The sequence below is a fragment of the Pogona vitticeps genome, chromosome 5 (genome assembly GCF_051106095.1).
Source record: "Pogona vitticeps strain Pit_001003342236 chromosome 5, PviZW2.1, whole genome shotgun sequence".
Taxonomy (NCBI): domain Eukaryota; kingdom Metazoa; phylum Chordata; class Lepidosauria; order Squamata; family Agamidae; genus Pogona; species Pogona vitticeps.
The window spans coordinates 26,428,573-26,441,970 of NC_135787.1; the positions used below are offsets into that span (position 1 = coordinate 26,428,573).

The following is a 13,398-nucleotide window of genomic DNA, read 5'->3' on the forward strand; positions in this document are numbered from 1 at the left end:
ATAAATGCTATGCTTGTTAAACAAAGGCTAAATATTACTTTACATCACATTGATTAAATAATTGTAACAGTACAAACTCTTTTAGACCTGTGTGTATGACAATGGACACATGAAAATATTGAATCAATATTCTTGATTCCTCTCAAGAGGCTACTGGAAATGTAATTGAGTTAAAATGAATGTCCTTATCAAAAGTTACAAAATATTTCTTTCTGAGTTTGGGTCATGACAGAGTTCAGGAATACCTCCCCATGGGCTATTCTACCTTCCCCCACTTCAGATATTCTGGACATCATGCTTCCAATCATTAAATGAGCTGAGCAATGTTTTATTACAGATCTCATGTGGCTGAGCTTAGCTGGGCTTTTAAGTGCTCCTGGGTATGTCGTGCTTACGCAAGTTATTTTCTGCTGTGGATTGTTGATGCTGCCACAGACCGACAGAGTGATGTGCTCTGAATTCCAATGAAGAACAATTGTGTTTTGTTGGGGTCCCCCCCCCCCGTCTTCACTAAAGAGTGAGTACTACTTTGAAAAGTCTTTGTTGCTTGAGTTGTGCTGTGTGTTTTGTGGTTTAAGAAACCTTCAAGTTTCAAATGCTTGTTAAGTTCTAAAAGTTTGAAGCATAGGAAAGATTATGATTGCAGTGGACCTGAGTTTTGTTTTAGAGTGCAGGCTTCAAAATTAAGAACTAGAAATATATGAAAGTGGGAGTCAGTATATGTAACTGTGCAAACATGATAGATAGATAGATAGATAGATAGATAGATAGATAGATAGATAGATAGATAGATAGATAGATAGATAGATAGATAGATAGATAGATAGATAGATAGATAGATAGATGACCAATGGCTACAATAATTATGTTGAAAGTAGAGCTTCTGAGTATCTTTAGGGTCCCTCCCTCCAACTTGGTGCTGACAATTAGATGGATTCATAGGGAACTAGCTGGCCTAGCAATTTGAAGCATGTGTTTTCACACACTGCATGAGGGGATTAAATCTTTCCTGTGTCTCTTATCCATCTGTTGCTTTTGGACTAGTATTCGTGGCTGCAATGCTCTCCTTTTCCTAAACCCTGATGCTTAGATCCCTACTACTTAACAAGTGTATATGAAGCAGATTTTGAGGGATCCAGCCCTGATTATCACAGTTAGCCGGTTAACGCTATGTATTTACAGTGGATTATTGGAAGGGAAGTAGGGGTTAAGTCAGTAGGTCTCTCAGTTTCCCCCAGGGTTAACCTGGCAGGCTGTCTGGCACACACAGGAGGGCTGACAGGTAGCAGGATTTGTCTAAGCAGTGTGCATGAGAGCCAACAAGGAAAACTGAATGCTGTGGATTAGTTCTGGATTATGTTGTCAGAGTGAAGCCTGATGGACAAACTGCAGAGGAATAAAATGCAATCTGTTTGGGGGAGAGAGACAGTATACATGGTCCTCATTTCTCAAAAAAAAAAATGGCAAGAGAAATCATTAATAATTTGTAAATCTGTATCCATTAACTTTTCCTTTTGTTATCACATGAACACAAGTTTGCCACTGTTCTGTATGTCCTTTCTTTGTGGCAGATGGCAAGAGAAAGATCACTGGGTTTTGGTGCATACATATTTTGGAAACATCCAATTTTTTAGCACCTGTAGTTGTCTTGCGGGGGGGGGGGGGGACAACATCTCTTTCTTTATTCCTTAGAAAAACGAGGCAGCTTTTGATTTGGTGTGCCTAATTAGCATTTTTAACAAAACAAAGCAAACAAAACAAAAATTCAGCACGTTCCTAAAGCATGTGCTTCAATCCTTTCCGAACAACAGATAAAGAGGAAATGGTGGTTGTTAAAAATAAAATGGATTTCTGCCTGATGGCTTCCCTCTTTTGTTATGAGGAGGGGGTTAAGAGTTCTGCATGATCTAATATGAAAAATGTACAGAAGAGATCTAGGACTGTTCTCACAGAAGACTGGTGCCATTTTTCATTAAAATAGTGTTTACCCTTCCAACAGTCAAACATGATTGCACTTTTCGTTGTTAAAAAAGGGGTCATCTTTGTCCTTTGAAGTGACAGAAGGAACCCACCAAAAATAGTCTCTGACAAATATTTATAAATCTATTATAAGATACCCATTGCCCCTGAAATTTTAACGGACAATTCATATCAATCTTTATTTGCAATTTCTTTAGAATAGATTGCAAAATACCACATGACCGTTATTTTAGTTATAGTAGCCCTTTTTATTTCACTTTGTTTTGTTTAGTAAGCCAGTCTGAGTTTATATTGTAAGGAAAGTGGAATTTACATTTGTAAATACATAAAAGATCAAATTACAAAAATGAGTCCGATGGAATGATATCAAGTCATTAAGATGGGGAAATTATATAACAAAATAAATAGACTAAAATAAGACAGAACCATAAGTAAGATAAAATCCAAAACTGGTAATTATTATTTTTTACCCATTAACTCTCTGGATTTCTCATTCTTTTATCTGAATTGCTGAACATTAATAAATCAAACATTGTACATGAGAGACAACTTCGAGACGGAAGGTTTTCAGTGATAATGTCCACGAAAGGCTTCATATCCATGACCACATTCATGGAAGAACAACTAAATTCTGGAAAGAACTCTTTAGATTTAAACTGAACTCCATCAAAAAGTTTACATAGACATACATACATACATACATACATACATACATACATACATACATACATACATACATACATACATACATACATAACCTTTTTTGTCATAAATTGAGTTCCTTATTTTGCCTGGGCTCGAACACTTTCCTACAAAACAAGCTGTTACTCTCCATATACTGGCGGCTTAGTGTGGTCCAGATGGAGGATATGTTCTTCTCAATATACTAGATTCTGTATTTACATTATTGGTATTGTTCTTGCCATTTTTAATGACTTATCTTGGTTAGTGTGCAAATCAGTTTGTCACTTTCCTGTACCTTTTTGCACCTTGTGAAAACATGGATCATTCTTAGTGTTCCTTTTCTTTGGGAGGTAAGAATTTAGCACCATGGTGCTTTCCTTTGAAGTTCATGTTTGCAATCAGAGTCTCCTGATTGTACACTTCCAGTTAGTGCTAAACAAGCAAACCAATGTTTTTGCCCCCGGGATCCTCTCAGGGGCCACACTGTCTGGCACAAATTCAAAGAAATGAAAAACATGAAACCAAAAGTGCACAAAAGTCTACCAGTTTTGTGTGAAACACTGTGCAGAGGCCTGCAATCTCTTTAATGCTTTCAGGAACAACTGTTCAACTTCTTCAAAGGAGACCCATTTTTTTCTGAGGAAATCTGAGACATCTGAAGGGGTTGAGGATGGCGAAAACAGTATTGGCAGCTTTGTTTTATCCACCCCTGATGTAACAAGACCTAGGAGTGGCCATTCCCAGCACTGCTCCCCACAGCCCCCACTCTCCCATTTTGCTGGGGAAGGTCTGAAAAGTTATGCTTGACTGAAAGCAAGTACAAATATTCCACACAATAGTTAGTCCTGGTAAGGCAGTGCTGTCAATGGAATGGGACTCTTCTACTACGTTTCTCCTCTACTTCTACTCAATAATCCTTGTGGTCTTATCCATCTCTGCATTTCTATTATACCAGTAGTCCCCAACCTTGGGCCTCCAGGTGTTCTTGGATTTCAACTCCCAGAAATCCTGGTCAGCAGAGGTGGTGGTGAAGGCTTCTGGGAACTGTAGTCCATGAACATCTGGAGGCCTAAGGTTGGAGACCACTGTATTATACCATGTTTTTATAGTCACTTGAATGTGTCGCTTTTCAGATCTTCCCCAGCAGCACAGGGAGGTTTGGAATTAAAGGCATGTACACTCAGCTTCTTCCCTCCACTTACCATAACTAACCATAAATAGCACCCAAATAAAGCGAATTTGACCTCAATATTTGCATTGCATTTCTGTGTTTTTGGTTTCAGTGTTATTTTTCTAAAGTGCAACTCCCAGAATTCTGCATCTGACAAAGTTTAGATTTTTAAGATTTTATTTAATGTTGTCTTACTTGGTATTTTAGTATATATTCATCTATAGATGCAATTGTGATTGTGTCTGTTGTTTTAAAACTGATATATTTACTGCTATTTCATATGCCATGAGCTATTTGGGGCACTATTGGTAGAAAAGTGGGGCATGAATGAATCAATGGATGGATGGAATATGTGAGGCATAATACTTGTTAATATGTTACGATATAGGCGTCACATCCTTCTCCACAAAATATATTTGTACATAGGTATTGTGCAGCCTCTTGAGAATAATGTCTGGTCTATCTCTTCTCTGGCATTGTAGACTACAATTATATTGGGGTGTCTGGGCATCCGTAACTATAAGTCATTGAAATACAGGGAAAAAGTCAGGCAGTGTCCTTCCAACACTGAAGGAGAAAGAAAGCAGGCTTCATCCTATAGTCAGAGCTCATGGATAAGACATACAATACATTTTTAATGGAAATCAGAAAAGCAGCAAAGGCTGAAGTGCACTTATTGCTGAAAAATAACTGAACTTTGATAGCAAGCCTCTCACATTAATATAACAAGAAAGATGATGTAGTCTTACCACAGGTTTTGCTTTTTTCCCTCTTTATGAAGATTCATTTTTCTTTTAAAGGATGCCATTTTTAAATCAAAAACAATGACAAATGCTTCAGAAAAATGCTTTTCAGATGAATTGCTCCAGACATAAATTTCAGCTTTGTAATAGTTTACAAAAACTTTCAATATCAGTCCAAATAAGGGGAAAGTTAATAACTCGAAATGGTCTTAAAGTAACTTCAGCACTGAAGACTCAGTAAATGCCAACCACTTAGTGGAAGAGGGAAGAGAATTAATTTAATACCCTTGAAGACTGTGGTGAGCATGAAAAGATGAGCTACAGCTTTTCATTCCTTGCCATTCAATGGAATGAAATTATTTTGTTGATTCCTTTTGCAGGAATAAGTGTCTTTTGTTAGAGATATTCTGAATGACACGTGAGAAAAAATAAGTACTGCTGTACCTAAAAGTGACACACCTATAAATGTGATTGCCCCCCCCCACAAGTCGCACTCCAGAGGTACAGCTTCTTTTCTCTACTTACAATCCTGAACCATAAAATAATGGAGTTAGAAGGGGCCTATAAGAGTCCAGCCCCTTGCTGAAATGCAGGACTCCAAATCAAAGTGTATCTGACAGACGTTTGTCTAATTTTCTCTTGAATTCCTCCAGCACTGGGGTATTCACAATCTCCTGAGGTAATTGGTTCCATTGTCAATACTTCTCTCTAACAGTTAGGAAGTTAGAATCTGGCTTTCTGTTACTTCAGTCTGTTGTTTCATGTTGTGTCCTCTGAGATGATTAATAACAGATCCTGCCCCTCTTCTGCATCACAATCTTTCAAGTATTTGAAGATAATGAAAAAGCAACCTTTTAGAATAGTCTTGAGGGTACTATTATTTATTTTATTTATTTAAAATATTTTTAACCAGCCTTTCCCTATTAAAAAAGACTGAAGGAACCTTAGATCATTAAAAGACAATGCTAAAGCTAACAACAGTAAGTATTCAAATACTAAAAAGGATCAAAGATGATGTATGCCATTGTTATTCACAGAAATATCAACATTTTCTGTTTGTTTGTTTGTGACTTAAATTTGTATTCCACTCCCCATTAGTGCCAACACACTATTTTGGGTGGTTTACAATAATAGACAAAACAAACCAAGATGAAACTATTTAAAACCAGTATAGCAACTAACCAATAAAACCAGATGGCCTTAAAGCAACAGAACAAAAAAGTGGTGGACAACAGGTGGTCAGCTAGAGTCAGTGTGGAAGGCCTCCCTGAAAAGATTCAGTTGCCTCCTGAATGTCCACAGGGAGAGGGCTAGGTGAAGCTTCTCCAGAACGTGATTCTGCTAGTTTGGGGCCACTGCAAAGAAGGCCTACTTCTAGTAGATGGCTTATAGACATTCCTTGGGGTGGCCACCCAAAGGAACCTCACTTGTGATGATTTAGTGGGTTGGACAGATGACATTGGGCAAAGATGCTCCAACAAATAATGTAGGTCCAAACCCTGGAGAGCTTTGTACATGAGTGTCAAAACCTTGAACCTGATCTGGGATGCAACAGGTAACCAATGAAGGTGGGCCAGAACTGGGGTGATACGGTCAAACTTGCTCACACCAACCACCAGTTTGGATGCCGCATTCTGAACCCACTGTAGTCTCCAGATCAGCCTCAAGGGAGACCCCATGTAGACAGCATTGCAGTAGTCAATCCAGGAGATGATTGGCACCTGCACCAAGGTCCTCAGGGAACTCTTGTCTAGGTGAGGGCAGAATTGAACAATTAGATTTAAGGCTGATTTGGACATGGCTACAATCTGGGACTCCCAAGGAAGAGGCAGATCCAGAAGAATGCCCAAATTACAAACTTCATCGCTAAACAGGAGGGCAATGCCTAGGGGTGATCTCCCCCAACCTTTCAGAGCCCCCCCCAGAACAATCTCTGTCTTGTCTGGGTTCAGTTTGAGCATGTTAGCCCAGGTCCATTCCAATACTGAAGCCAAGCTCAAGCATCTGGACAGCATTCACTGCAGAGGTGGTAACAGAGAGTTAGAGTTGTGTGTCATCAGTATATTGATGACACCTTATTCCAAAATTCCTGATGACACCCCTCTCCAACAGCTTCACATAGATCTTAAACAGCATTGGGGACAGTGCCGACCCCTGGGGAACTCCACACCTTAGGGTCCAAGAGGCCAACACCTCATTTACTATCAGAACACTCTGGATATGGTCCTTGAGAAAGGATTGGAGCCAGCTCAATTCTAAATTTCCAGTCCCAATCTCCAAGATCCTGTCCACAAGAACACTGTGGTCAATGGCATCAAAAGCCACTTAGAGATCCAGGAGTAACAACAGGGTACATCTGCCCCTGCCAGCCTCCCTTAAAATGTCATTCTTCATGTCAGGATGACCTTTTAAGGTCTGTGCTGAGATGGCACTGCATCCAGCATGACCAGTGCCATCTCAGCACTCGCTGGATCAGGGTACTCCTGCTCCTCCAGGTATGTCTGGAACTGATTTGCCGCCACCCTCTCAATCACCTTGCCCAAGAATGGTATATTGGCGATGGGATGAAAGTTGTTCAGATTGTCCGTTGCCAGCTGGGGGCTCTTAATGATGGGTTGGATAATAGATTCTTTAATACGGGAGAGGAGGATTCCCTCCTTCAATGATGAATTCACAATATTCACGAACCACTCATTCATGGCCCCCTTAGTGGCATTTTCAGTCAAGCAAGGAGGTGGTAGGCCGACAGTTCATCAGCACCCTGGAAACTTCCTCCACAGATAAAGGGTCAAATTGATCCAAATGGACAGAGAGAGATGGTGAGGCAGTGGTCACCCGATGGTCAACTTATCTGCTGGTGTATTTGAGAACAGCATGGATGGCCTCAATTTTGGATCTAAAAAAGGCTTCATACTGATTGTTGGTAAAGTCAAAGTGAAACTATGGTTGCAAACCACTTGGAACAATTCTGTTTGTCAGTTTGCCACCTCCACTATATCCCCGATGTTAAATGCCCTTTTCACCACCATGACCTTCCAGTCATGATCTTAACAACAGCCTTATCTTGCACTATGTGGTTCCTCTTCCACCTACTCACTAACCATCTCTTAGCTAATTTCATAGCTCAGAGCCCCTCAATGTACCAGAGAGCTGAACGAGCTCTGAAACAGAAAGGGTGTTCAGGGGCACAATCGTGTCACCCACCCAGGTCATCTCCAAATACCATTAATCAACCTGGCTTCAACCAGATCATCTACCAGACCAGCCAGATACCCTCCCAAGACTTTTCAGAACTCTTCCAGATCAAGAAGCTTGTGAGGCTAGACCATTTTCACAGTCCCATTCTCTCTGTGGAGAGAACGGGCCTTGTTACTCTTTTTAAAAAGCATGACTTATTTAAAATTTCATAATATTCCTCTGAAAATAGCTATAAACACCCTTCAGAAGTAAATTTTGGAAACATTGCTATTTATATTCAGAGGTAACTTTTTACCTCTGAAATGTGATTAATACTGCCACCATACACCTATTTATTGAGAATCAAACTCCAGAATTCAGAGCAAGTGTGGATTCTGTTCCAAGTAGACATATATAACATCACACTGTAATAACACAAATTTAAAGAGGTTTACTCAGGATGAAATCTAAATGTATGCTTTGGCTTTCATGTTTCTAACAAGTGGACTAGTTGGACCACCAGCATCCCTTACTAAGAAGAAAAGGGAAAAATCGATTCGCAATACTAGCAGATTCTGGGTATGTTGTGCCATCTTACTAAGTGATGCTTTACTTCTGGTTGATCTTGAGAGATACGTGTGGTCCAAGAACACTTATCTTAATTGGGCTTTCATTCAACATGAGAATACGTGCACTTAGAAGCCAATGTCCCAGGTATTGTCAAACTGCCAATTCAGGCATAAGTTATTTTGGTGGCTAAGTTGGAACAACATATGCTCCTTGGCCATTGCACAGTATCAAGGCTGGTCAAGTTATTTTGGTACTCACAACAGAAAAATCCCACAAGCACATTTCCTTTGAAACAAAATTGAACAATTCTAAATAACAATTTTTTTGCTTATTTGTAATACCCAAAATCAGGTGCTTCAAGAAGGCACTTCATGCTACCTTATTATAGGACTGATCTTGTAAGAGATTAATTGGGTCATTAGTCCAGTTTAGTTCAGTTTAATGATCAAGGTGCGTAAGGAAAGACATCAGGAGCCTTGAAGTTCAACTAGCATCACCTGGCCAGCAGTCTCAGCAGGCACACAAGCCACTGTCTATGGTTGCCAGGTCTTAGGGTTGCCAGCTGAGGCATCTGGTAATTACTGTGCTCCCCAGGGTCCCCAGGCGGGGAGACAAATCTCAGGATGAGCAGTCCTGGAGAAGAAGAAAATTTGATATTTGTCTCCTAGATGGCTTTAAAGATGGGGAATCCATACTTAAAAAGCACCAGGGCTCATGGACTCATGGTGCAAAGATGTTTTTCTATATATCATCATCCTTGCATAATATCAAAAGCGAAAAACAAAAGGGAGGGAGCTCTGGGGGGAGCTGGATAGTGCATGCCCTTGAGTCCATTGTAGGGTGGAATGTCGGTGACTCATGAACCTTCCTCTTCAGTGGTACGATATGGGGCCTGGAAAAGCTACCTATGAGGTGTCTGTGAGTCTTCCGCAAGCCTGAGTTGCACCAAAAGACTGAGAAAAACTCTTCATCTATCATGTCTTCTATAAGTAATATCACATGGGATGCAAAATCTAGTGGAAATGGTGGCAATGGTTGCAGTTGCTGAGTGCATTTTGCCACCTGCCAAAATGGTCCCTCTCCTCTTGATTCTAGGTTGCTTGAATCAAATAATTGGGTTCCTAATTGGATGTAGGGCCCAGATTTCCTAATTGTGTTGAGTTCCAAAATCAGTTGGCCCAGGATCAGTTCTGTTGTGCAAAATATTGGTTCTTGCCCTGTGATAGGATTATTATTATTATTTATTTTATTTATATGCCGCCTATCTAGTCAATTAAGACCATTCTAGGTGGCTATAGGATGTAAGATCTGTATTCACATCTTATTGTAATATTTGTTACAATACATTTCAAATAAATAAATAAAGTTCTCAATTTTTTATTTTTCAGTAGGGAGTCCTACATCTACCTTGGCTGCATCTAGAAGAACAAAATAAGCGTTACTACTGTCTATTCTACTACCTAACTTTCAGGACTTTCCTTCATTCCTTGACCTAAGTTGACCTAAACATTGCTTTCCTTTTCAGAAATACAAGCTATATGACAGAGTTTAATAAAACATGTCTGAATCATGTTCTTTCTGCCATTAGTAATTCCCAACTTTAAAAAAAACTTTAATATCCTGTTCCCCTTTTTAATATAAAAGAAGGTCAAGCTGCAATTCAGAGAAATAACTCAAGCAATAAATTATAAGGAAGACCTCCAAGTTTAATGGAAAGTACAGTATACATCAGTCCACTAGTCCATTTGGTTTGTGGGAAAGTATTTAATTCCTGATTTATAGCCAAAGTTTTCTTGATTTGTGGGGGAATATAAATGGTAGTAGTCTGTTTATTATATAGGAATAGATCTCCAAATAATTTGGGAGCAAGAAACCCAAAAGATGAACTACTTATAATTAACTCATTTTTGTAAAATATAAGACATCACTAAGTTACACTGCAATGATAATGTGGCGAGGGCTAATGCCAGTCTGGTTGTGGTAACTGTAATTATATTTTAGTTCCTTTTGTGTTTCCTCCTTTGTTGAATAAGTTTCAGACCACAGACCAGCTGCTTGTAGCATTTGATTTTTATTTATTTATCCAAAAGTAACTGCATTATTTATTCAGTTATTTGATAAGTAATTGTTTTGGTTATATTTAAAAACAGAGACTTTTTTTTAAATTTGGAAGTATCAACTTGGAATGTTGTACCTGTTACAGACTGTATGTTAAAATTAATTGTTCAGACTCTGGAAATAGTTTCCATTAGTACTATGTGCAGGATGCAGCATTCTCTGCTCCACAAGATTTGGCTTCCTTTCTCTTTGCTGGTCACCCCCCTGCCACTGAAGATATTTTTATTGCCACAAGTATTGTTTGATCACTAAATAAGTTCTAGTATGTTTTCTCCTTTGTTGTTTTCACTGTATTTTTAATTACTAGAATGTTTAGACTTGTCTCCCTGCCCCATAATTCTATGATGTTCCCCTTCTATAATTAATCATATGCTATCAAGTCATTTCTGACATATGGTGACCCTTTTCAGCAAGGAATTGATCTCCCAATCTCTGGTTCCACATCCAAATACCTAAACCACTGAGCTATCAAACCATTTTTCCCTTTCTAGAGACAAATATTTATAAAGCAATAAGCCCTTACAATATATCAAAACAGAAGATGGGTAAAAAATAGCTCAGGTAGTCACTTACATTTACACATCATCAAAAGGTAAGACAAAAAGCCACACTCACTTCTGTACAATTGTATGTGCTATTTAATGCACATAGGTGCAAAATTATAAATTGTTTCTGTAATTGGAACAGAATTGCAACGCACCTTACTCATGTGTGCAGATGGTGCTAACAGTGACAGCTCAGTAACTTCCCTTGTCCTAAGATTTAAGGAGCAGAACCTGAAACCAAAGGACAGACCTGTCTGATGTCACAGGAAATCACCCTATATACAAAATACTATGTGTATATGGGGAAGGTAAACAGTGACATGGACAATGGAATTCCTGCACTACTTCCTAAACAAGTCTTATGTATGCAATACACATGAAGACACTGCCAGACTAAGGCTGTGAATCATGACTTCATGTTGGAATGGGTGCCTACATTCTAAAGCCATCCACAGGGGGACAAGATCCATCTTTCCCCTCCTTCAGTATTGTCTGCCCTGAGATTTGTCTTATCTGGAGACCCAAAGAGGTTTAGCAATGCCCTGAGACTTAACAGTGACCAGATGACTTGTGTGCCTGCTGAGTCTACTGCCCAGTGTAGCTAGTTGTGTATAGGCAACAGTGAAGCCCTTGATCTTCCTCCCTTACGGTATTTCTAAATCTGACTTGGACTGGATAGCCCTTCAAATGGAAGAGACCTTGAACAAAAGCATTATCTTCTGCCAGTTCCTTAAAATGGAGGTGTATCCTCCCTAAATTAGGACATTTGACCACTGGAAGGAAGGAAGGAAGGAAGGAAGGAAGGAAGGAAGGAAGGAAGGAAGGAAGGAAGGAAGGAAGGAAGGAAGGAAGGAAGGAAGGAAGGAAGGAAGAGTACAGGGTTTAAATATGGTCTTCAGGACCATAATTGAAGTAGAGCAACTGGAACTTTGCGCCAGAGCACTAACACTGTGAGAGCACCATAATTTAACATGTCTTAGGGTTAATCTATGGAAGAATGTTAGGAAAATAAAGAGAAATACCTCCTGTCTCTATTCACTTTCCTTTTTAAAAAAAAACAAAAACAAAGCATGAACATTCTCTTGTCTGCAGCAAATTAATCATTCTCTTCCTTTTTTCTTAGGTAGGGTGGTGTTGTGCCCATGCATCATGGCAGAATGAAACTGAGACAGTGCTGATTGACCCGGCTGCCAAAACTGCTAGTTACAGCTCTGGCGTTCATCTGCATTTTCTGTGTATGAAAACAGTACTTAAAGGTCTCTTTCTCTGGAATATTTTAACCCCTACACTGAGGGATGGAAGCAACATTAAGGATGAAAAGCAGCTGCAGAGGGAAAGATTTAACCTCTTGTTCTTGTCTTGGTGCAGATCCGTACCAGGACTCTGCATGTTTATTTTGAGGTAAATAAAAATTACAGGGGTTGCCACATGCTGTATTATTACATGTCATTTGACCCTACAAAACCACAAAACTGAGGTAACAAACACAGAGAATTTTTTTAAATGCAAAAATTATCACAGTTAGCTGCTAATTTTCAAGTATTAGCACTTCATAATGTATTCATTAATAGGTCGCCTTGACACTGCTCAAGTAGCAGCATCCACAGTGTGTGGAATCAAAAGGGCTTCTGAGGTTAATTCTGTAACTGCTGTGTTGACATGAGCCTGTTACAGCTTTCAACTCAAAATGTTACTTGTAATCTTATAATCCCAAATTAGTTCAACATATTATCCCAAAGATCAAACATGAAGATTAATTAGACTAGTTAGCATAAACTCACAGAATTTATTTGTTTTGAGGTTACATTTAATCTAGGAATAAGTCTTCAATAAAATAGGCAACTTTCAACTTCTTTCTTGCTTACCTAAGTTTTTGGTGAAGCTTTTATACTGACGAGTGATATGATACCACCTGAACATTCGTGTGAGCCAAGTTTTAAATGATCCTCATTTAATTTGTCTATTACAAGTAACTTTTGGCTAGTTATCAAACTGGAAACCCAATCCATCATAGTATTAGGATTATGGACACCCATTGATTGCTGAGGACTTTGCTGTGTTTAAAGCAGTACGATACTAGCTATTTATGCAGTTTATACATCAATTACCTGATGTACAAGACAACCAGAAGCCTTGTTGCACCTTTAGGTAATTTCTTTTTATTGTACATAAATTACAACAGATTAACATAGCTACTGGCTCGATTATCTTTCCTGCTACAATAAGACTTGTGTATGGGGAGGAAAACAGCAGGTGGCCCTTGTGTAACAGTTGCAAAATCATGGCCACACTTCTATTCTGTTTTTTATGTCAGTGTAACACAATCAGCATAAATTTCAGCAGCAAACTACCCATGGTTAGGTCACCAGTGACATTTGCTCTTTGTGTGTGTGTGTTTGTGTGTGTGTGT

The 13,398-nt window shown here is 39.1% G+C and overlaps 1 long non-coding RNA gene across 1 annotated transcript; it reads left to right on the forward strand.

Annotated features, from left to right (window-relative positions):
* Window positions 1–384: 384 nt before the first annotated feature.
* LOC140707787 (uncharacterized) lies at window positions 385–12,415 on the forward strand. The gene is made up of 2 exons (XR_012087969.2): window positions 385–517; window positions 12,112–12,415. It is a non-coding gene; the product is annotated as an uncharacterized LOC140707787 (long non-coding RNA).
* The last annotated feature ends 983 nt before the right edge of the window (window positions 12,416–13,398 follow it).